The sequence below is a fragment of the Zeugodacus cucurbitae genome, chromosome 4 (assembly GCF_028554725.1).
Source record: "Zeugodacus cucurbitae isolate PBARC_wt_2022May chromosome 4, idZeuCucr1.2, whole genome shotgun sequence".
NCBI lineage: Eukaryota > Metazoa > Arthropoda > Insecta > Diptera > Tephritidae > Zeugodacus > Zeugodacus cucurbitae.
In genome coordinates, this window is record NC_071669.1 from 8,887,113 (window position 1) to 8,913,146 (window position 26,034).

Here is a 26,034-nt window from a genome sequence, read left to right on the forward strand (position 1 = left end):
CTCTTCGTTGCCTACGAACAATTGATATTTACTATGGTTTTTACTGGGATTTCTGGCATTTTTCGTTCATGCTGTGTCTCTGGTTGAGTTTTCTTAGGATTACTTATATGATCTTATGTGTTCTAGTGTTTTAGTACGAATGAGGTATGTATATATGATATCTTATGTTTTACAAAATGTTATACTGAGGCGCAGCTAATTGATATTAGATCTAATTTTAAGCAGAAAACAAATTTGGTTGTTCAAAATTTGGAATATAGTTTAAAGACAATCTACCCGTTTTATCATTTATAACGTCTTGGAACTATCCTACTAATCTCAACTCAATTGTAGGACTTCGGTAAAGCAAAACTGAAACGAATCCGTATAACTTCAATCCAGATCCATGCTCAGAATCTTTTCTTTTTCCATGACTAATCTAAAATACTTATATATTTCCGAGTATATAAAGTCTGTACTCAGTAACAATTTCTGTTGATCTCAGTTGATCTAGTGTTGCGATCTAGTGTAGTTCTCATATAGACAATACGCTGTTGAAATTGAAGATAACTAATTCAAATATTGAACAATAAAGTGGCTTCGTTGTACTCATAGTTGAACGAAATGACGTTTCAGCAATTTTTTTTCAGGTTTGAATAGATTACTGTTTCCTCAGAGCTCAAAGGATCCCTCATACCAACGAAATGAAAACAATCGTCGCCAGAAAATAATATTTCAACTATTACTCGGTTTTAGCATAACCCATAATCCGTCTTCCCTTAAATTAAACATACAGCTACATAGAATAGGGAGCCTAATATCCGACTTCTTGAGTATTTCGTTTTATTCATGAAAATACAGAAAATTTCAGAAACTTTTCGACAAAACATCACAAAAAATTACTAACCAACCAACTGAAAGACCACAGAAAGCCATCATAAAGCAACCCATAGAGAATTATGTGCTGAGTCGTCCGAGTACATTTGGATTTTAAAACAGCGGTAAAGTTTTTAGAGTGTTTAAGGTTGAAAGCAGAGATACTTGATGAAAGCTCATAAAAAGCTTTAGGATAAGTTTACAAAAATCGCATGAAAGCTTCTCAGCGTAACTTTAGGAATTGTTGAAAGCTCTTAAGAAATGATGAAAGCTCGCAAAAACTCTGGAGAAAGCTTTCATCAGTCACATGAAAGCGTAACTTTAAAAATAATTTAAAAAGCACGTAATACAAATGCTCTCAGGACGAAAACCTGATGTCTCAAATTGGGTACTAAAGACTTGAAGTCCATTTTAAGCTTAGTGAACCACCGAGGAGTATTTTAAGCAGAGAAAACCCCAAAGAAAATTATAATTCCGAATTCAATAAAGCGGATACATTTAAAACATAATTTGAGGGAATTAATGGTACACAAGAATAGCGGTGAGTCCGTGAAAAATAATTGTCATCTCGATTGAAAAATTCAAGAGTTAAGTTGTTCCGAAGTCTAATTAAAGATCTAGATGGTGCTGTTTTAGAGAATTTCACCCTTTGTCTAAGTAATTCCCTCACACTTTGATTTCTCAAAAATATGGCGTCACAATAGAAATCTGTATTTTATTAAAACGCAATAACGGCTTGCCTGCTTGTACACCCCCAAACAGCACACAACAAGCTGATTTCATTTCCAGCGCAGAATAAATGAAATTAATTAAAACTTAAACGCCACAGTGTGTTGGCGAAAAATACAAAAACAAAAGCAAAAACCAAGCAATTGGCGCGGCAGAAGCAATAAAAACAACAATAGCAAAACAAAACAAAAGCGCAACAAAGCGAGCAATAACAACAATAACAGGAACAGAAACAGAAATACACACAGAAACAGAAACACCGACAGCAGAAACACTTAGCAAATCACACCTACGCACATTTAGCGCCCCAAAAAACGCTGAGGCGTTGTTCATTCGCTCATAAAATCTGCCAAGACAATGTGGCTACAAAACGGCAACAACAACAACAACAGCAACAAAATTGAGAAAACAGTTATCAAGCAACAGCTATAATTAGAGTAATGACAACTGCAACAACAACAACAACAACTACGGCGCTAACTAAATAACAATAGCTGTGGCAAATGTGCGATAACAGCAACAACAACAACAACATTGAAGCGAGTTAACAAGACAACACAACTGCCATTAACACACCACAGCTGGCGATTTAAGATGTCGCTAAAGATAAGCGCCAAAGCAAATATGGCAACACAGGCAGCAGGCAGCAAACGCGTAAATGCGTGCAACAACAAATTTGTATATACAACAACAACGACGCCGCAGGCCTCCACTTCTAATATCGATAAGTTAAAAGTTGTTGTTTTTGTTGTAGTTAGTGTGCGTGTGTCTACTTCACGGCGCATTGGCACGGCGCTAATGAGCAGTAATTAAAAAAATATTCCAACTCATCGCCGTGGCACTGCGGGTCCCTACCCCCAGCAAACTCACACACACACACACACACACACACATACATAATTACATAGCATACAGCATGGCGCACACCGTAAATCCCATTAAAAGCAGCCAACCGCCAGCAGCCTCTCCACAGCGCATAAACTCAACTCAACTCAACGCAACTCAACCAGCTATTGCTCGCGCATAAATGCCACACACAATTATACACAGTCCAGCGCGTAAACAAACAGGCGGCGAAAGCGTTCGAAAACGTAATGTAAAACAACAACAATAAAATGCACAAAAACCAAAAACAAAAACAAAAACAAAATTATTGTATAAACAGCAACAACAACAACAGTAATAAGAGCGAGGCATGCCTTTAACCCAATTTACACCTCTAGAATTTAGTATGACCAAGTTAGACGCTGTTTGCTTAAATTAATGTATGCACACATGTGTGAGCATGTGAGTGTGTGAGTGTGTGTGTGTTGTAAATGTAGATGAGTTGGAAATATTTATTTGTATGCATAATTGAGACAGCGCGTGGGCGCCTGGCAAACACATACACCAGCACAATTCGATTTGCATAAATATGTTTGTTTACTTAAGCCATACTTATTTGCATATATATAGCACTATATATACATACATACATATATACATATATGCATATATTTGTTGTTTTTGTGTATATTTGCCATGACATAACCCGAAAATTTTCATTAGAAAATCTGTACAGTTTTGGTTGCATTTTAATTGTGCTCAGTTGGTGTGGCAGCTGAGCCACGTTGTAGTGATTTGCCACAGGCTGGCGAGCTGGCTGACTGGTTGGATCGTTGGTTGGTTGGAAAAAAAAATGTATTTCTGTCCACCTGTGCACTTTGGGTAATTTATCAGTGTTGACATAAAATTTGGTATTTGTACACAAGTGTATATCACACCCTTTCACCCATATACATGCGAGTTTGCATATAAAATGGTTATAAATGTGTTACTCATATACGCTGTAAAATGCTGGGTGTTAAAACTGATTTTAATATTAATTTTGTTACAGTTGGGAGCGTTGTTGGACAGGTAATATGTTGTAAAAATTCAGCAGTTGAAATGGAATGCGCGCAACACAAAAAAACAAATAATTACAAATGAAAGCAAACAAAAGGTTAAAATATAACAACATAAAACATAAAAATTGTTGAAAGCTCTTAAGAAATTATTAAATTTCACAAAAAGCTCTTGGGTATGTTTATAAACATCGCATACAAATCTAAAAGTATACATTATAATTAATGAAGCTCAAAAAAATGCGTGAAAGCTCCTAAGAAATAATGAAAGTTCATAAAAAGCTCTAAGGTAAATTTATAAATATCGCATAAAAACTTAACAGTATAAATTATAAATAATGAAAGCTCAAAAAAATTTAGAAAGCTCTTAAAAAATGATGAAAGCTCATAAAAAACTCTAAGGTAAATCTATAAATATCGTATACATACTTAACAGTATAAATTAAAAATAATAATAGTTCAAAAAATGCGTGAAAGCTCTTAAGAAATAATGAAAGTTCATAAAAAGCTCTAAGGGAAATTTATAAATATTGCATAACAACTTAACGGTATAAATTAAAAATAATTATAGTTCAAAAAAATGCGTGAAAGCTCTGAAGAAATAATGAAAATTCATAAAAAGCTCTAAGGTAAATTTATAAATATCGCATAAAAACTTAACAGCATAAATTAAAAATAATAAAAGCTCAAAAAAAAAAGAAATGATGAAAGTTCATAAAAAGCTCTAAGGTAAATTTATAAATATCACTTAAAAATTTATCAGTATTATACATGATGAAAGCTCAAAAAAATACGTGAGAGCTCTTAAGAAATGATGAAAGTTCAAAAAAAGTTCATGAAAAGCTCTGGGGTAGGTTTACAAATACCACAAAACAGCTTATCAGAGTAACTATAAGAATTGTTGAAAGCTCATTAGAACTGATGAAAGCTCACAAAAAACTCTGAAGTAAGCTTAAATTGAACAAAGCTCCAAAAAACTGATGAGAGCTAAAAAAATGCGCTGAAATGAGCTAACAACTATCGCTTGGAAACTTTTTAACCTTATTTACGGAATGTGAACCAAAGTGACAGAAATATGTATAAAAGTTATGAAATCTCATAAGAAATGCTGGAAGCTTATTAAAAGCTCAGGAGTAAACTTACAACTATTGCAGATTCCTGCAAGTTTCTGGACGTAACTTTTGGTATGCTAACTAAAGCGACAGACAAAATTACAAAAGCTCACAAATATCTCGGAAATAAGCTTACAACTAGCACTTGAAATTTTTTCTGCGTAACTTTAGGAATGTGTATTTATGCGATGAATTGAATCGAAGTGAATTTATATTGATGAAAGCTAATAAGAAATGCTGAAAGCCTACAAAAAGTTCTGAAGTAAGCTTACAACTATCGCTTTTCAATCTAACTTTAGAAATGTGAAACAAAGCGTTCGAAAAAAACTGATTAAAGTTCATAATAAATGATGAAAGTTCACAAAAAGCTCTGCAGTGAGTTGACAACTAACGAATAAAAGCTTCTCACCGTAACTTTAGGAACCAAAGCGATTAAAATATGTGAAAACTCATATGAAATGATGAAAGCTCACAAAAGGCGCATGAAAGCTCGACAAAATTTACAGCTGAGATTTGTTTGACCAGAAATATGAGCTTCTGAACCAAGTACTTAAATTGAATTGTACCTCAAATAACTGTTATGTATTTAAAAATGAAAGACATAAGAAGTATTTATATTAGAGCCATTGGAAGTAGGGGCCCCTATCGCTTTTGTTGTACCTTATCGCATATTTCTCAAATCTTACTTGGTTCTGAATGTCGGAGGAGGGTTTCACTAATTCTATCGTGGTTCAAGTAGGCAAATTATGGGTTATGTTAAGTGAAGTGTCGGGCTTGTAAAAAATATGATCCCTTATGTTTAGTGGACATTGACTCAAATATATACAAAAACTGTTAGCACAGGCTCAATATAAACTTTCTCTTCACATTCTTCTAAAGCTCTTCTGTACAACCTTTTAGCTACCAAATCCAAGCAAAAAATTAACCAAATGCAATCCACATTTTCCACCTTTTACGAGTAATTTAAAATTCCATTAAATTATTTTCAACTAACAAAGATTAATGATGGTTCTCCCACCACCTTCTTTCTGAATTATCCGTTATTCGTCATTATTAAATAGCATTTCTCACAGTGCAGCAACACATGTGCTACGGCTAACGTCCAAACAACCGACCAGCACTCATTAACGCTGTTTGAAATCAGCAAAGGAAAACCAACGGTAATGGCAACAAAGCATTAGTCACTGCCGAAATTCAAAATTTACCGTTACACCAATGGCATACACATTAGAAGCGAGTATAATATTTAACTGGCGAAACAGCACAAATTACAGGTAACAAAACAGGAATAAAGTAAGCAGCAAATCAGCGGACGGAAGCTCGTGCCGCCACCAACAACAACAACAGTAAAAACAAGATAGACAATAATAACAACAACATTTATAGGGTCCAAATGGGCATACAATAGCGGTGGTGAACCCCAACTCTAGCCACGAAAAATGAAAAAGGTTTGCAAATAATGAAGGCATTTACAATGACGCGACAGCAGGGATATGGTACGCGGTAGGTCGAAGTATGAGCGCCCTTTAGAGTGAGAGACCTAGCGCACGGTTGCGACGTGTCGGCTGCTGTTGTGCAGACATGTGCCGCCGCTGGGCGGTTTTGTTATGCCAAATTAATGATTGTCCGCGCAGCAGTATGCGGACTACCGCACAACAACAACAACAATAACAAAACAGCAAAAAGGGGTAACGAGCCCAACAAATGGTCGCTGCTGTGAAACCCCAAAATTTCCTCAATGGCAGAGCACCGATTTTGATTACGTGAAATTTTCGGGCGCGCGCGCGAGCCTTTCAATGGCGCTGCGCTGCGGTTTGCGGTGGCGCGCGTCAGGGGAAAGGCTTGCGTTGGTGTGTATTCATGCCGCGCAAAAGGGTTGACGCAGAAATTTAGCCACTCAATCATGCGCTCATTCGTGCATACGAATTGTGCCATTCATTTGTTGTTGTTGCTTTTTCTTTTCTTTTCAATTTTTTGTTGATTTTTTCCATTTTTTCTCATTTTATTAATTTCTTCGCTTTATTTTGTGGTGCCTTTGCTCAACATTTCCGCCATTGTTTTTGCTTTTGTTTGGCTTTTATTGCGATTTGTGGCGCGCTTTGTTGTTGTTGGCTCACATTGTTGTTGTTGTCGAGTACAAGTGGTTGCGTTAAATAAATATTGTGCGCGCCGCAGTCAATGCAGCGCAACCGCTGGCGTCATCGTCGCGGTCGTCGATATTTGGTTGAATGCGCGAAATTGCCAAAGCCAAAAAATATAATTGTTTTGGCTTCCACCAATTGCGCGTCCTTTACGTGCTTTGTTGTGTGCGATTGCTGTCCTGATCCCTCGTTTGTTGTACTTTTTTCCAACTGCTTCTTGATTTGACCGCAAAAATTCCCAGCGACATCGATAACAAAGCAAAAGTTATTGCATTTTCTTGATTTTTTGCGGTATTCCGTTAACGCTCATTTTCAATCAGCGCGCGCTTATTCCCTCTCTACACTACTCTGCCGTTGCTTGTGTTGTTGTTTATGCAACTTTTTATACCCTGAACAGGGTATATTAAGTTTGTCACGCAGTTTGTAAGAAGTTTGTCACGCAGTTTGTAAGAAGTTTGTCACGCAGAAGGAAGCGTCGGAGGCCCTATAAAGTATATATAAATGATCAGTATGTTGAACTGAGTCGTTATAGCCATGTCCGTCTGTCCGTCTGTCTGTCTGTCTGTATATATACGAACTAGTCCTTTAGTTTTAATATATTGTTTTGAAATTTTGCAGATGTTATTTTCTCTTCAAGAAGCTGCTCATTTGTCGGAACTGCCGATATCGAACCACTATATCATATAGCTGCCATACAAACTGAACGATCGGAATCAAGGGCTTGTATGAAAAACTTCCGCATTTTACTACATATCTACACGAAATTTGCTGTGAGTTATTGTTCATAGAAATAATTTAATCTCCGAAAAAGTTGTTCAGATCGGTTCACTATAGCATATAGCTGCCATACAAACTGAACGATCGGAATCAATGGCTTGTATGGAAAACTTCCGCATTTTAATACATATCTACACGAAATTTGCTGTGAGTTATTGTTCATAGAAATAATTTAATCTCCGAAAAAATTGTTCAGATCGGTTCACTATAGCATATAGCTGCCATACAAACCGAACGATCGGAATCAAGGGCTTGTATGGAAAACTTACGCATTTGACGTGGTATCTTCACGAAATTTGACATGGATTACTGCTTAAGGTAATAACATAATCTCCGAAGAAATTGTTCAGATCGGTTAACTATATAATTTTAATGTTTCTAGCAAACAACGGCTAAAAAGAATTAGTAAAATATTTTCTTTTTTTTACTTACTTTTTCTTACGTCTTTAGATTTGCTTAAACACATAGTTACTAAAAGAAATGCACCTGTGAAGGGTATATTAGATTCGGTACAGCCGAAGTTAACGTTTTTTCTTGTTTTTGTTTGGTTTTTGTGTTTGCAATTTTTATGTCATGCTATTTAATTCACTTTCTCGCATGCGTCACTCCACACCATCAACACTCCTCCGTCGCCGTCAATGCTGTACTCATCACTTTGGCTTCTTTTCAATTTCCTTTAACGGCAAGTCAACGCCAACGTCCGCTCCGCGCTACACTCGTATGAACTCTTTACTTTATATCACGCTGCGCAGCTTTTGGCGCAAATTGCTCTGGTTTATTGTGCAGCATTGGATTGGAAGCCCGTCAGTCCGTCGGCCCGTCAGTCCGTCGTTTACCCATCACTTTGTCAACCTCGGCTGCCAGTAAAAATTCTCATCGAAGTTGTTGTTATTGTTTTTATTGCATTTTCACTCTCTTTCACACTATCCAGAGCCTTGTTTACCTTTCCGTCAATTGATGTTGTTTTTGCTGTTGTATAAGTAAATATGACTGCAAGCGTACATATGTATTTTGTGCAATGTGGCGGGGTTGATTTGTGTACCGTTAACTCTGCATTCTTTCAACGCGAAAGACATACCAGTTTTCTTACTTCCTATACCAATCTTTTTGTCTGCATTGTCAGTTCGTCGATTATGCCGTTAGTCCCGGTAACAGTTGTCCAAGTACCTCTTATACCGCTATCGCTGACACAATGCCTTTCTATACGCTGATATCTGCTGTATAACTTGTAAGGCCTCAGAGCACAGAAATATGCGCGGAGCTACCTTGTAGGAAAATTTAGTGATCGGAGATCGATAGAGACTTGGTTCGGAAACCACCCGATGTGAATCCTACTTGTCAGCTCATCCAGAGCTCCAACCCAGAAGATGACTTCAAGTTACCGATCTTTACAAAGCTCTATATGCTCAAAAGGTATTGCTTCAAACCGAAACTTCGTGTGATTAGGACGAAAGTACCGATCTGTAGCCTTAAGAACCCAAGAAAATGCACTGCTGTTAGCTTGTTTTGACAGACGGGGAATCTCTGAGAACTGCTGTTCTGCAGTCATAAACAGTTCTTTTGTACTAAGAACCTGGCGACCTCCGGAAAGATCTCTTTCCATTCTCTGAAGCCACATAAGTATTAAATTTAAGAAAAAGTGGCATTATAAATAGCCTTATCTTAGTATAAACGTAGTATTCCAACCTCTCTCCGAATACAGCTCTTTCTCACCGGGTTTTTTCCATTACCGCTTTCAATTGTCCAACGGTCGATTGGCGCTTAACGTTCTTCTTCTTGGTGGTAATTTGGTGAATGCTTTTAAATATACAATATTTTGTTGTTGTTTTTCACTGACTACCGTCCGTCGTTTTTTCATTGCGCTGCCATTGTGTATTGTATTTTATTTCTGTTAGTTCTGACATTGCGGCCGACAATCGACTCCAAACTCATTCACAACCAGTGCCTTTAAACAATTTACGAGCTTGAAAATCCAATAAACACCCAAACCAGCTTGTCGACTGGTGGTTGCATTGTGGTAGTTCCCAGAGGAATCTATAAAAATGAGACTTGCCAGATTGTTTGCTGACTGGCAGTTATACCGCTGAGCTTTAAGTGAATTGAAGATTCTGCTCTGATGAAGTAAAGAGTGTGGTGGATGAGTGTGAGATCATTAATTGAGAAGCGAAGTCTTTAAATTGGTTAGAAAATATTTTAGACAGGTCCAAGACAATTTTCTCGAACTGTCAGTTGTGTGGTTGGACACTTGATTCTATTATCCGAATCATTAACATTTAAGCAGTCTCCAAGTTGACGACGGATATTATGAAAAGCCTTTTATGCCAAAAATATACTCGGGAGCCAAAAGCTATTAGAAACAATTTAATATTAAGACAATGTTTCGGTCAGGAGTTAAGAGGGAATTTGAAAGGTTTTAGTTTCTTCTATCTTAAAAAATATAGATTGTCACTTTATCGATGTTTTCCTTCGACTCTTCCCGCTGGGATTAGAGGAGACTCATTTCGAATTTGAAAAATCAGACTCTAGTAGGCTACTGAAGACACAGTAAGGCCTCACAAGTCGACTTCGAATTTGAATAACAAAATTGGAACCAGAGCTTCTACCTTGGGATTTTTTAAAAATAGTTTGGATCCATTAGGTTTTGTGTTTGGTTCACGTTTGGAAGATGACAATTAAGTCTCTAGTATACTACTGAAGACACAGTAAGTCCTCACAAGTCGACTTCGAATTTTGACAAGCAAAACTGGAACCAGAGCTTCTGCTGTGGGCCCACAATAAACTGGGTATCAAAAGAACTTATTTTCCTTCCTATTTCGTCGATCAAAAGATGACAATTAGGTCTCTAGTGTACAACAGAAAATACGTCTCACAAGTCGACGAAACGTCTTTATCTCAAATCCAACTTCAGCTGGCACAGAAAAAGGGTTCGAGACCATATGGACCTATAATTAACCAAGGTATCAGGGTATCAGTTTTATATACTTATATGCTTTCTTCTGGGTCTGACTGAGCGGGTCACGAATAGCTGCTCATCTCAGTCTTTTCGTTCGAGCTGGAACTTCCTACTATAGGATGCTGATTTAGATAACGGCGCTAAATCACTAAATAAACTATTCTTTGAAAATTAATTTCAATTCTTAATAGCCTTTCTACCTACAAACAAACAAACGGGTATCTGACGCTCAAATGCTGTCCTCAAACAATGGTGTTCCGTGCCAAGCAATTTAATAAATTTCCGATTAAAGTGGCAACCCTCCCACAACAGTCAACACAATACACATTAATATAACGGTGTATTATATGAAAACGATTTACGAGCGCACAGAGAAATTGTGCCTATCACACACACACACCAGCAACAACACATACACCGCCAAGGGCAAACAATATATTAACGCCCGCCTCGCCCTAGCTACCCTCCTCCTCTCCCACACGTGAATGCGACACATGAGAATTGCCAATTTTATACACATTTATTTCTTATTGTGCGCCGGCCAAAAAAGGAACAACCATCAACTAACGAATAACTACACCTTTTGAGCCACACGCCCAGAAACAACCAGAAGGCGAAGACTATAACGGCAACACTTTGGACGATGACAGACACACTATAATATTGTTTGTTTTGTTGTTGTTGTTTTTATTTTTATTTTTGTATCACTGCAAACGCCGTGAAAATAATTGCGCTGTAAACATGACAATAGCAACGACGGTGCGATGGAAAGGAGGCGGACATAGTATAAGGGTGCGACGGTTGGTAGTGACGGTGGTGAGTGCCGCGTGTGGTTATTTGTGGATAAGCGGCTGGCCAGCTGACTGTCAAAGGCGCTATAAGCCATGCTTCAACGTTGGTCTCCTTTGGTTGCTATTGTTTTTATTCATATCTGTGTGGATTATGTGCTACAGACAGTCTTTCCTGCTTGTAGATATATGTCTATTGTTGTTGTTGTAATGTATTGAGATTGTATTTATTGTCAATTGGCAATTTTCTAAAATTTTCTGCGAAAAGATACCGTGAAATTTATAACAATTGATTTTCGATTTTTTTTTGTTGTTGTAATTTTCTCGTATTTGTTATCATTTTTGTTTTTGTTGTCTTGTCTGTATTTTTGTTGTTGTGATTTTTTTGTATTTGTTGTTATCATTTTTGTTTTTATTGGTTCTTGTATTTCTTGTTTTGTTTGTATTTTTTTTTTGATTTTGTTGTTGTTTTTTCTTAGTATTTGTTGTGGCTATTTGAGTTTTTGTTGTTTCTTGTAGTTGTTGCATTTTTTTGTTTTTTTGTTGTTGTTTTTTTCATTATACTCTCGCAACAAAGTTGCTAGAGAGTATTATAGTTTTGTTCACATAACGGTTGTTTGTAACACCCAAAATTAAACGAGTTAGATATAGGGTTATATATACCAAAGTGATCAGGGTGAAGAGTGGAGTTCAAATCCGAATGTCCGTCCGTCCGTCCGTCTGTGCAAGCTGTAACTTGAGTAAAAATTGAGATATCTTGATGAAACTTGGAACACACGTTCCTTGGCACCATAGGAAGGTTGCTTTCGAATGAGCAAAATCGGACCACTGCCACGCCCACAAAATGGCGAAAACCGAAAACACATACAGTGCCATAACTAAGCCATAAATAAAGCTATGGAAATAAAATTTGGTATGAAGGATCGCACTATGAAGGGGCATATTTGGATGTAATTTTTTTAGGGAAGTGGGCGTGGCCCCGCCCCCTACTAAGTTTTTTGTACATATCTCGCAAACCAATAGAGCTATATAAACCAAACTTTCTGCAGTCGCTTTTTTTAGCCACTAATACAGTCCAAAAATGAAAGGAATCGGATCATAACCACGCCCCCCTCCCATACAAAAGTTAGGTTGAAAATTACTAAAAGTGGGTTAAATCACTAACGAAAAACTTCAGAAACGCTAAATTTCACATAAGAAATGGCAGATGGAAGCTGCACTCAGATTTTTTTACAAAATGGAAAATGGGCGTGGCATCGCCCACTTATGGGTCAAAAACCATATCTCAGGAACTACTTGACCGATTTCAATTAAACTTGGTTTGTAATAGTTTTCTTACATCCCAATGATATGTTGTGAAAATAGGCTAAATCGCTTCACAACCACGTCTACTTCCTATATACCAGAACTGTGAAGACGATCTGAAACGTTTACTTTACAATATATAAAGTAAGCACTAGTGAAAATATCGGAACAGAACTTTGCACAAATACTACATTTATAGTGTGGCAGCCCCATTCTAAAAATCACCGAAATCTGACCATAGGTTGTCAAGGCCCCATATATCGAACATGAGGACCTCGGTGCTTCTAACCTAATATTAGGGTTTCCAACTTTCAATGGACTTTATACAATATATATGACGAATATGTGTGTCAAATTGTGTATTATATAAGATTAATAAAGTTAAATAAATAAATTGCGAGAGTATAAAATGATCGGTTACACCCGAACTTAGCCCTTCCTTACTTGTTTTTTTTTTCTATTTTTACCGTTCTCACCACAGTATTATTTGGAAATCGTTAAAATTTTCAGCATTCGACAAATAAAATTTTTGTTGCGAACCAAATGAGTGTGGGGAAATCAAAAAATAAATGAGGAAAAATTGTGGGAAAAATATTTAATGCTTTTTCGGCGTACACAAACAGCAACAGCAACAACAAGCAAATACACAAGAAGACACAGAGGGAGAAACAGTCCAGTCGGACACACTCCCACACACGCCTTTGTATGTATGTATTTGGAAGTCTTCTTGCAAGCGCCATATTTCAAGCGGGCATATTTGTTATTATCTGCTTTTCACACGCATATTCGCTTAATGCTTTTTCGCAACATACACACACACACACAACTACAGTAGCATATCGTTTGGCGGCCAATTACTTTTTGACTTATTTGAAATATTTTTTTCTTCTTTTATTTTTGGCAATTTTTTTTCTTCGCTCAGCGTATTTAAGTGCAAAAATGGAATAATTTTCGTGATTTGGCATGCGGAGAAATGAGATTTTTCACTTCATATTTTTAGTGTCATTTTACTTTATACACCAATTTTTTCGATTTCTGGCTGCAGGACATTCGCTTGCATACAGACATATGTATATACAAAGAACCATGAGAGCAGCGCTAATTTTTCATTTCCCGTTTTTCAAGCATACAATTTTTCCACAGAAACTTAATATTTTGTCAAAATATATTTTTCTCTATTTTTTTTCTCAATTTTCTTTTCTCATACATATTTACACATCGCTCATGCTCATCCATAAGCGGTATAATGTGCAAAGTAGCGTTGCGACCATGTAAATCGACTGGCAAATATTGACACTTCCCACAATGCCAAACAAGCACAACAACACACACACACTGCTAAACATAAATATAAAATTCAAAAATCAAATAAGTCAATGAAAATTCTTAAATTTCGCAAATACCCATAAACAAATAGCATTTACATACATAACACTCCTCCGCCTGCATTCGCTCATGTATATGTATGTAAATATCCCTTCCTATTTGTCGTCGCACTTGAACAACATTGAGTAGACAAACAACACTGCGGTTAGCTCTGCAACACTCGATCGTTACGAGTCCTGCATGTGGCATTGCCCGCGAGCCAAACGCGGCACCCTTAGCACATTTATCATACTCATATTCTCAATGTAACCCAATAGCAGGAGCATTGCAAAATATTGGTAAATATTTTTTAGCAGAAAAAGAAAATAATTGCAACAACAATACCAAACACACAGCAACAAATAATCAAAAAATCTAAAAAAATGATGTTCGCTGTGGTACAGACCCTGTAGGAAATTGTTCCAGTTTGAAAGCTGTTCTCTCTCTCTTTTTACACCCCCATAAGTCTATCGTCCACCTCTCCTTAGTATGAACTACAAATGCCTAGTTACTTACAATATTCGATGGTAAATTTTTAGGATTTCTTGGAAAAGGTTTCTGTAAAATTCTATGATTGTTTAGATGTAAACTCTTCAAGTTCGACTTTTAATCCTTCTTTATGAAGAAAATTTGGACTCGATCCCAGTTTTTAAAGAAAGGAATCAAGAGATCCTGCTTTAGAAAGTCATAGTCTAGTCGGTACTGTTTTCGAGACATTTCAAAGACGGTGTAACTAGGGACTTGTCCTCACTTGTGGAGACGAATATGATTGGTTAAGACTTAAAGTACTCTTCAAGTATTAAAAACCGTTTCAAAGACGAGGGAACTAAAGATGTGTCTTCAGTTGAGGAGATTAATATAATTGGATGCCAGTTTTCAAAATGATAGAATCAAGAGATCCAGCCTTAGAGTAGACACTGTTCGAGTATCAAAGACCGGAAACTACTTATCTTACTTGACCGGACTTATCTTCACTTGTGGAGCCAAATCTGATTAGATGGCAAATTTAAAGGAAGGAATCAAGAGATCAGAACCTGACTTTGATGATCAAAAACTGTTTCACAGACCAGTTAACGAAGGACTTGTCCTTACTTGTGGAGAAAATTTGGATTCGATGCCAGTTTTCAAAGGACGGTGTCAAGAGATCCAACCTTAGAAGATCAATATCTAGTTCGTACTGTCTTCGCGTATCAAAAATCGTTGCAAAGACCGGAAACTAAGGACTTGTTTTCACTTCTGGAGAAGAATATGACATGAAATCAAGCACTAGAGAACATAGTCGTAGGTAGGTACTGCCTTTGAGTATCAAAAACCGTTTCAAAGAGCAGATAACCAAGGACTTGTCCATACTTGTGGAGAGAAGTGGATTCGATGACAGTTTTCAAGTGAAGAAATCAAGCCTTAGAGAACATAGTCTAGTAGGTACTGTCTTTGAGTATTAAAAATCGTTTCAAAAATCAGTTAACTTAGAGCTTGTTCTTACTGGTGGAGAAAATTTGGATTCGATGCTAGTTTTCAAAGGACGGATTCATGGATTTATAGGTACTGTCTTCGAGTATCTAAAATACATGTTTAGTTACTAGAAAACTAGAGCCCCTTATAACCGATCTCTCGGGGGGTTTATCTAAATGATTTAAGAGAAGAACAAATGGGAACGTTAGTACTCTCGATCGAAAGCGATCGACACGTTCCCGGAAGTGTTGGCCAAAAATTTCTGTATAACTATCCTATAGTCCCGAATTAATACATTAATTAGCGAAATAGTTGATAGTTCGTACTTCGTATTTAAGGGGCCGAAAGAAAGAGAGCAAAGAGAAATTGAAATTTTTGTTTATTATTTGTAAAACTTTCCAATTATAAGAAGTCACCACTCTCTTCGTCTGTAAAGTTTTCGTTTTTGTTGCGGTATTCATTAATAATTAAAGGGCTCTCTGCCGAGGTCATAGTTCCCAATCGCGTATAAATCTGAGCCTTTTGCGAAGACAAATCCTCGATTGTCAGGAGAACTACAGCGGTAACTCGCCCCTTAAATTATACTAAACCCATGTAAATTTCAGATTGGGAATCTTAGAGACGAACTGGTAGAATTTTTGTGAAATCTTGCTCAACTACAGATTAGACTAACCAGTTCATGCCCTGTACTGTGAGAGCGCGCTTCTTCCCTGCAGGGTTGCAATTTACACCGGCATGTGTACGACTATGTAGAGTTGAAAGGCATGCAAATCTCCGTTTGGCAAAAACAAAAGCAAAAGCGCCATGTCCAGCTGTGTCCAAGCGCGCATAACTAAACACATTTCGCCAAGCGCAATAGAGGCATCCATTGAGCCACACAACAGTGAACAGTGGCGATAAATATTGAAGCAGTGTCAAGTGTAGCGGCATCACTGTTGGACAGAAGCAGAGGCAAAAAGAGAAAGAGAGACAGGAAATCATAGAAAGCGCAGACAAAGTGCAGCACATTTTTTAATATGCCTTTTTTCAAAAACACACTTTTTTGGCAATTTCTCTCGCTCGCTACTATTTTTTTGCCTCAATGCCTTTTTTCAATTTTTTTTTTTTTTGCAATTTGCTTATATAATTCTTTTTTGCCAAACACTGCTGTTTGGAAAACTCGATAGAATGCGACAAATGCGAGAGACAAATATCGGGAAAAATAACAGTTACACGGATGAACAAACTGTGGAAACGGAAAAATTCCGCAACGGTCTTGACTGTAATGGCTGAATGGCGACTGTGATGAAGGTGGCTCCGGTGGCGCTGGCGGTCGGCATGATGTAAAGTGGAAATGGAAATGTCAAGCGAAGTTTGGCGCACACACAAAAAGCACGCTAGACATGCAATTTTTTTTCCCCCGGTAGCTTTCAAAAGCGCATAGAACCCGAATTGTGGAAAAATGTGAAAGAAAGCGTTGTGAATGGAAAAAAATCAGTGGAAATACATACAAATGTGGAAAGCAATGAAAATTGAAGAGCACCCAAAACAATGCGCGCAAATTGTATAAAATATATAAATATTGCTTAAAATAAAATGTGAAGAGAAAGCTGTACCAGTAAATTGGCAAAATATCATAGAAATTTTATGCACTTGCAATGTGATTAAACACAAGGTGAGAATGGTATATAATTAAAATAACTTAATTACTGCGAAAGGTATAATAAAGATAAGAAATGTTATCAAATTTTATGATGGAAATTATATAGAGCTTTTCAAATTTTATTTTCTTTGGACGAAAAATCGACTTATTAAGCTTTGCAGCTTTGAGAGACAGTGATACATTCCATTACTTACATAAATAAATTATTTTATAAATATATAAATAAATAAAGTTTTTTTAGGTTGGCAAATATCTCCCTTCTGCCGTTTTGTCTTTTGAATTTTGTCGCTATGTGCACACACTACAGAGCTCGTATCTGACGATACTATACATCTTTGAAAGGTCTTGACATAACCAACAAAACGACGCTATGCTATGATTAGTTTGGATATTACTTTCAACAGTTATAGACATGTAAACATGGAGTTCACTATTTTAAAATTTTCCTTCGTTAAAACCAAATCCGCTAGAGAAACGTTCCGTGAGATTAATGGTGTTTTGGGGGATGGTACTCTATCACTTCGAACTGCGGAGGAATGGTTTCGACGAATCAGAGAGTGTGAAAACGACACCATGGATAAGACAGCCGGCGGAAGACCGACTTATCGAAAGATCGACATATACTACTGATCAAATCATGGAAAACATCGAGTTAGACCGGCATGTGGTATCTCGTGACATTGCCCAGAAGATGGGACTTAGTCACCAAACCATTTTAAACCATCTACATAAGGCTGGATACACAAAAAAGCTTAATGTTTGTGTGCCGCATGATTTGACGGAAAAAAATTTCTAGAAATGAAACGGAACGAACTCGACCCATTTTTGAAGTGGTTGGTGACGGGCGACGAAAAATTAATCATATACGACAATAACAAGCGAAAACGGTCGTTGGCGAAGACCGGTGAATCGTGCCAAACAGTGGCCAAGACGGGATTGACGGCCAGGAAGGTTTTGCTGAGTGTCTGGTGGAATTGGAAAGGAATCATCCACTATGAGCTGCTCCCAAATGACCAGACGATTAATTCTACCATCTACTGTGAACAACTGGACTGCTTGAAGTAGACGACCGACCAGAAGCGTGTAGTGTTCCACCAGGACAACGCCAGATCACACGCTTCGTTGATGATTCGTCAGAAGCTACGGGAGCTCGGTTGGGAGGTTTTATCGCATCCACCATATAGCCCGGACATAACGCCGTGTGATTACCACCTGTTCCTGTCCATGGTGAACGCTCTTGGTGGTATAAAGTTGAACTCAAAAGAGGCTTGTGAAAAGTAGCTGTCCGAGTTCTTCGCAAATAATGAGAGGGGCTTCTAGGAGGGGGTATTATGAAGTTGCCGTCTAGATGGAAACAGATTATCGAACGAAACAGTGCATATTTGAACTAAATCCGATCACTGTAACACTTTTTATAAAGCATTGAACAAAGAGCAAAATAAACGGATGGGAGATATTTACCAACTTAATATAATGCTTAGGAAGATAAGTCGACATATTAAGCTTTACAGCTTTGAGAGTCAGCGCTACATTACATTATTTACATAAATAAAGTTTTTTATAAATATATATTGAAATTATTTTTTTGAAAAAATGTTACAAAAAAATTGAACAAAAAAATAATGTCAATCGAAACGACTGGTGATTAAATCTTGGTGAGCCGACGCAAACCGCGGCCAAGCGGCCAGGATTGATGGTCGTGAAGGTTTTGCAATGCGATTCGTGGGATCCCAAAGTATACTATATCTAGTCTATTATCAGCTGCTAAACTACGATCAAACTCTCTATTCTGACCTGTACTGTCAGCAATTAGACCGTTTGAAGAAAGCAATTGCACAGGAGTGACCAGCTTTTGACAATATGATAGGACTTGAGTTCCATCATGACAACGACTGATCACATACAACGATAGTGACTCGCCAGAAGCTCCAGCCGCTTGATTTTGAGATTCTTATGTATCCTTGGACCGGACCGGTCACCAAGTACTAACAGTTATTATCTATGGTGAATGATTTGGGTCCTGCAAAATTCATCATAAGTGAAGCTTGTGAAAATCAAAAAAATCAACTGTCCCAGTTTTTTACCACTAAGAACCAAGGTTTCAATGAGAATGATATTATTAAAATAGTCAGAATACGACAGATCACATACAATGATAGTGACTCGCCAGAAGCTCCAGCCGTTTGATTTTGAGGTTCTTATGCATCCGTGGACCGGACCGGTCACCAAGTACTAACAGTTATTGTCTATGGTGAATGATATGGTTCCTGAAAAATTCACCAGAAGTGAAGCTTGTGAAAATCAACAAAATCAACTGTCGCAGTTTTTTACCACTAGGAACCAAGGTTTCAATGAGAATGGTATTATTAAAATATGTCAACAAGTCCAGGAGCAAAATGAGGCACTGATCATATAAACTATACTAAATAAACCTATCGATTTTATGCAAAAATAATGGCTTTCCGGCTGAGCTGGGCAGGCGCTGATCAGTCACTAGCACTTGAGCAGTCGTCAGATCCTTCTTTTACTGGACCTCATACTCAGATGGGCCTCGGCTGAGTTGGGCAGGTGCTGGTCAGTCACTAGCACTTGAGCAGTCGTCAGATCCTTCTGTTCTGTTCTAAGGTAGTGGTTCATAGTGGCCATTGTCCCATTGGGATCCACGCTTTTTCGAATAAGCTCGCGAAATAGCGAATATTGAAGTTAAAAATCTCTGCAGATTTGTAGTAGGTTCAGAGCGCTTTGTCGACTATTAATTGCTAATCTAGCGGGGATCCAGGCTTCACAAAGGACATAGTCTAAGTATGTTTCCCTTTGAGAAGCAGCCATACAACCTAACCCAACCTTAGACCTCATATTACATTCCCTTCTATGGCACTTGTTGAACCTGGTAATGTTACGAGAGTTAGCAACAAAACGAACCTAACAAACAGTAAAAACTGCAGCAATTAAAAAATTAACTACAAACTAAAGCGGTTATCAAATGGGAGACACGACAAAGGCATACAAAAAACGAAAAATTCAACCTCGAACACTCAGAAATTGAGCGATTTCAAAAAGCGAACGAGAGCCCTACACAAGTGCCTACACACACACAAAGGCAAAAAAAAAACAATTTGCAGAAATTTTTCTGCATCACGTCGAAATGGATACTCACAGCACCGCAACCTGCATATAATATATTCATATGCTGACGAACGTATAAAAATACGAACAAAGTGTAGTCGAAATTAAAAAATAAAAGAAAATTAACGAACAAAATGTTTATCTGACGCGCCTTTGGTACGTTATATGGCTATATATGCAACATATTTACATATGTATGTGACTTTCTGTTGTAAATAGCAGTGGCGGACCTATTAGGGGCGGTGAGAACTTCGATTCAATGAAGAGAAATTGTTTGAAAATATAGCCTGCGGTCTTATGTCCATAAGACACTTCCTTAAACTCCTTGAATTGTTCGAGATAAAGGAAAATTTAATAAAGTGGATGGCACGCTCTCTGGGAGTAACTCTCTCACTATCTCTCTCTTATTAATATCTATCAAATACATTAAGGTTAAGGATATATATTTTTGAATATTTTTCCATAATGTACTCATCGAAGCTGCTTCTTTTGTGAAGAAATTATACTTAAGATTTAAAATTTGATGTCTTCAGGTCCTATATTATCCATATGTTCATATAGAGTCCACCTTAGTCTACGTACGACGTATTTTCTGAAAAAAGTCGCTAAAATGTTCGAACATTTGACATCAAAGTTTGGAAATGTTTTAAGTTTCGGTTCCCACGATTCGGCGCTTCGAACCTAATAGTAGAATCCATAGAACTAGGACTAGGGCATAAATATTCCCAACCTCCAAAGCACTGATCGTTTTTTCCAACAATAGTTTTGTATTGCTATACTACTGCCTCTTGAGATAGAATATACAGGAAGGCCAGAAACCTCTAGGGTTTATCAAATTACAGAGAGAATTGTTTCAAGAGACTTTGTACACGGATATTTGAATTTTCGGGCCTCCTGGCAGAGAGAAAGAAATCCGAATAAATACTAAACAGTCTGATAGACTATGTTTAACGATTGGCGATCCTTCAAAGTCTCAACTCTACAAATCTAGCTTGATAATCCCTCAAATTCAGCTATCGTAAGCAATTGGGATAAAAAGGATAACCAAACCCCCCCAACGAATCGCCGTCACTGTTTGTGTCATTCCAGTATGTTGAAAAATGCCCACAAATATGAGTGCCACCGACAACTACTGGATAAACACCCACCCACACATCGCTATGTCTACACGCATGTAGTAAATGCGCCACAAACGTGCCACATAGCTGCCACCAAAAGTGGACATGAGTGGTGGTCGAGCACTCAATTTTAACTTTTGGCTGGCCTGAGCATTTTTTGTACATTTTTTGGCACAATTTTTCACACACACCAACAAACACACGACGGCGATACGACAGCCATACTTTTTCCCTTTTACAATTGCTCTTTCGAAAGTTATGAGTTTCTGTGACATATTTCAGCAATTTTTTGACAATTTTACCGTTATTGCAGTGGGCTTAAATTGTGGCATTTACAGTTAAAAGCCGAGTGGATATCGCATGCAGCTTAATTTAGTATGGACTATTGTTTTGTGAGTGTTTTGGAAATTCATTCATTTGAATTAAAGGCTGGCTGTCGTTGCTTTGTTGTAATTTATGGTGGGAAAAATAGTAATAAAGATTTGATTTAGATAGATGCAATCAGATATTTCTGCAATATAACAAATAATCTCATGGATGAATACTTTTAGAAAGGTTGTCAGTAAATACTCGCGTGTTCACGGGAACATAACTTTTTTTGAGTCCAAAAATAGGTCAGTTAGATTATTCGAAGAAGTTTTTAAACACGCGTATAAAAAAATCATCGAATTTTTGGGGTTCCAAGAGTTTCTTAAGCCCAGTTCTATAAGTTCATAGAGAGATTTTCCTTCCTTAGAGTATACCATCTCGGAGAATCTAAAAAAATCAATAATTCCAGGTTTTAAGCCGCTTTAAAACGTTTGAAAGGTATTTGTAGTAATTAAGAACCTCGAAGAACTCCGAAAAATAGCCGAAGAACACATAGACTTCAAGGAAAAGAGGTCTTGGAAGGCAGGGTTGCCCTTGTCATGATAAAATTTTTGAAGCCCTATGTAGTCTTATAGTATTTTTCTTACTTGGACTACATCCGCGCGAGGGATGCTGGAAAGTATTGGAGTTCGGGACTTAAGAAGCTTTAAAATACAGGATAGGTATTTATATTTATTGGGAACTTCGAAAAAACTCTGAAAAATAGCTAAAAAAAACACATAGACTGCAAAAAAAAGAGGTCTTGGAAGGCAGGGTTGCCCGTGTCATGATAAAAGCTTTGAAGCCCTATATAGTATTATCGTATTTTTCTTACTTGGACTACATCCGCACGAGGAATGCTGGCAAGTCTTGGAGTCCGGGACCTAAGAAGCTTCAAAATTCATGATAAGTATTTATATTTATTGGGAACTTCTAAGAACTCCAAAAAATAGCTGAAGAACATATAGATTATAAATAAAAAAGGGCTTGGAAGACAGGGTAGCGAATTTTGATAAAAAAGGTTTGAAGTCCTACATAGTCCTAACGTATTTTCCTGCTTTGGGATATAACATCCTAAGGAATGCAAGAAAGTCATAGATTCCAAGACCTTTGAAGCTTTAAATGCCTGATAGGTTTTTATATTTATTGGGAACTCCGAAGGACTTCGGAAAATCGCTGAACAACCCATCGAGCGATGTAAAAATGGACTCGAAAGGTAGGGTTAAACGAGTTTTGTTCAAATTTTGAAGTCCTATATAGTCTTATATTCTAGAGACTTAATAGTAGACAAAAATGTATGCGAAAATGCTCATTTCACTTCATCGATTCTTAAAAGATTTATCTTATATCCTGTGACTATGGGGAAAATTTATCACGTAAAGAAAACAGTTCAATGAAAATGCTAGGATATAGTATATTAAGTTATTAATGTCATTAATTAAATGGATTTTGACCCAGTAGAGCTCAAAGCTTTTCAAAGTTCAGCAAGTCCATAACTTAATTAACGAATTAATTGTGTGAAGACGCTCAAAAATAATAATTTATGTCATTAAATCACTAATTGATCTGGAGCCAATGAAGCTTTAAGTTCAAAGATTTTCCAAAGTTCAGAAAGTCCATAAATTATTTCATAAGCATGTTGAGAAGTACAAGTATTAAAATGATTTTGAGCCAATGAAGCTTTAAGCTTAACGCTTTTCGAAGTTCAGCAAGTCTATAACTTAATTAATGAATTAATTGTGTGAAAACGCTCGAAAATAATAAATTAAGTCATTAAATCACTAATTAAAAAAATCTGGAGCCAATGAAGCTTTAAGCTCAAAGCTTTTCAAGGTTCAGCAAGTCCATAAATTACTGCTTGAATATGTTGAGAAGTATGAGTATACTTTCTGTATTGAATAAAGCGAGACCACCTTGCCCAAGTAATGCAGTGCAACTGCAACACTTGATTTCTTGACTTTCACTGACTTTCCAATGTACACATAATTACCATAAAAGCAAAGGTAAGTTTAAGTTCGTAACTAAAAAAAGCGCTGTTTATTGAAAAAAAGCAAAGACGACGACTACTACTTAGCATTACTTAAAATATTTCCACATCAAAGAGCGAGCATGCAGGCCAACAGCCGCAACGATATACTACAAAAAATATAGACAACCACAGCGGCCGCCGACTCTCACCAAACTCAAACTAAACGAGATGTCAATGATTAAAAGTTTGCGCCCTCATCAGCTGCAGCATCGCTGACCAGCCAAGAACTTTTAATAATGCGAAGTTATTTTTAATTTTTTTCCAACACTCACACCCACAACCGCTCTTCCACGCTCTCTCTCTCTTTCGCTGTGTATATTTTTTCTCACACACAACTTTCATTCCTTAGCGTTTTTTACACAGTTCATTAAACTTTAAATATACGCATTTTTAGTTTTCTAAACGAGGCAAAAGTACGTACCAGGTTGAAGATAGCGCTTTAGAGAGTGTGATGACGATGAAGAGAGGTAGGGAGCTAGAGACTTGAGTTTGAGGTAAAAGCAACCGTGTGTAGAGGTGGTCATAAGTAAGTGGTGGTGGCAAAAGTTCGAGTGTTGAATAAAGTGAAATTAAAAATCGTAAAAAATACTTACTTTACGAGCGTCGTACGCGCGTACCGACGCGAGTGAAACGCAGAAACGTCCTTGGCAAAGGAGCAAGTTTTCGTTGCGCGGTAACTAAACACTTTTAGTAGAGTCAGATAAAAGTGATAGTCCACAGTGTGGCGGTGGGTGTGTTTAGTGAAGACTGAAGACGCATGCACTGCCAGTGTGGTAGTTGACTGCTGTAGCGTATCACAAAAAAATGTGGACTAATTTGGCGTGCGCAGCGATTGCATTCCTCGCATTCAGCGATTTTATTGCCAACTATTTGAAAATTAGTGCGTATTTTCCAGGTGAATGCATGATGATTGGTGTGCTGCCCCACGCTCTTTGTATGTATGTATGTTTGACAGTCGTTGTGGCGAAGACCAGGACCAAGTTTTTGTTGACTGCAAAGAATGGCGAATCAAAAGAATTTAGATATTTAGCATTGTTGGTGTACTAAGACGATTATTTGCTTTTTATTTGTTTGTATGTTTGTATGTTGGGGTATATATTTTTTTTTTTTTATTTTAGTTGTTTAATAAACACAGGAATTTTATGCGCTTCAACTTAAGTAAATAAAATAATGAAATGGAAATAAAAATAAAAATAAAAAAGTTAACATTAAGTTGAATAAGTCAGCGTTTTCAGCGATTTTCCGCGATACTTGGAATTCATTCGAAGTGTCGGTATTTTATTTATACATCACTACCGGCGATAGAGCATAAAATGAATTACGTAATTTAATTTCGCTTTAAAGTGTTCTTTTAAAATACGTTGTTTAAAGATGAGAATTTAAATTCTTCTGTGAGTTTAGCGAGTGCTGGCTTTAAGACACCGTTGCGAATATAGATCCCTGGAAACTTTGGAAACAAAAAGTATGGAGGACAACTGAAGATATTTTAAGTTATTGTCTTATGTGGTCCCAACATCGACTCGGACCACTATCTTGTAGCAGCTAAGATACGCACCCGCCTCTGTGTAGAAAAGCGCACACGTCAACAAACCGACAGCCGAACGATTTTCTACTCGACTTGCACCCCTGCTCGCTGAGAGCACTCATCAGAATCTCGGTATAAGGGAGCTGTGGGACGGCATATCAAACTCCTTACGTACAGCTGCAACTGAAACCATTGGCTTTCGGAAAAGTCAAAAAAACAGCTGGTATGATGAGGATTGTCGTCTCAAAGTGGAGAGAAAACAGACTGCCTACCTCGCAATGTTGCGATCGACCGCAACACGAGCGGGATGGGAAAGATACCGAGAGCTGAAGAGGGATGCGAGACGCATTTGCAAACAAAAAAAAAAAGAGGCCGAAATGCGTGAGTATGAACAGCTTGACAAGCCTGCTGAATGGCAGTGAAAGTACAACACCAGGAGATGGCGAACCCGATTCCCCAATCGACGACGATGGAACAGATGTTCCATTGCCCGACCGTGAAGAAATTAGAATAGCAATTACCCGCTTGAAGAACAAAGAATCTCAGTGTACTCTGGCCAATCCACAAAAAGGGAGACCCCACAATCTGCGCCAACTATCGTGGGTAAGCCTCCTTAACATCGCTTATAAGGTTCTTTCGAACGTACGGTGTGAAAGACTAAAGGCCACCGTCAACAAACTGATTGGACCTTATCAGTGTGGCTTTAGACCTGGAAAATCAATAACAGACCAGATATTCACCATGCGCCAAATCTTGGAGAAGACCCGTGAAAAGAGGATCGACACACACCATCTTTTTGTCGACTTTAAAGCTGCCTTCGACAGCACGAAAAAAAGCTGCATTTATGCCTCGATGTCTAAATTTGGTATCCCCGCAAAACTAATAC

The 26,034-nt window shown here is 37.5% G+C and overlaps 1 protein-coding gene across 3 annotated transcripts in view; it reads right to left on the reverse strand.

Moving 5' to 3' along the window:
- LOC105210728 (uncharacterized) overlaps window positions 1-26,034 on the reverse strand; it is a 256,763-nt gene that overhangs the window by 87,124 nt on the left and 143,605 nt on the right. For all 3 annotated transcript variants that reach the window (XM_054228975.1, XM_054228976.1, XM_054228974.1), the window contains one exon: window positions 24,217-24,614. The gene's annotated coding sequence lies outside the window, so the exon portion shown is untranslated. The remainder of the gene's footprint in view (window positions 1-24,216; window positions 24,615-26,034) is intronic.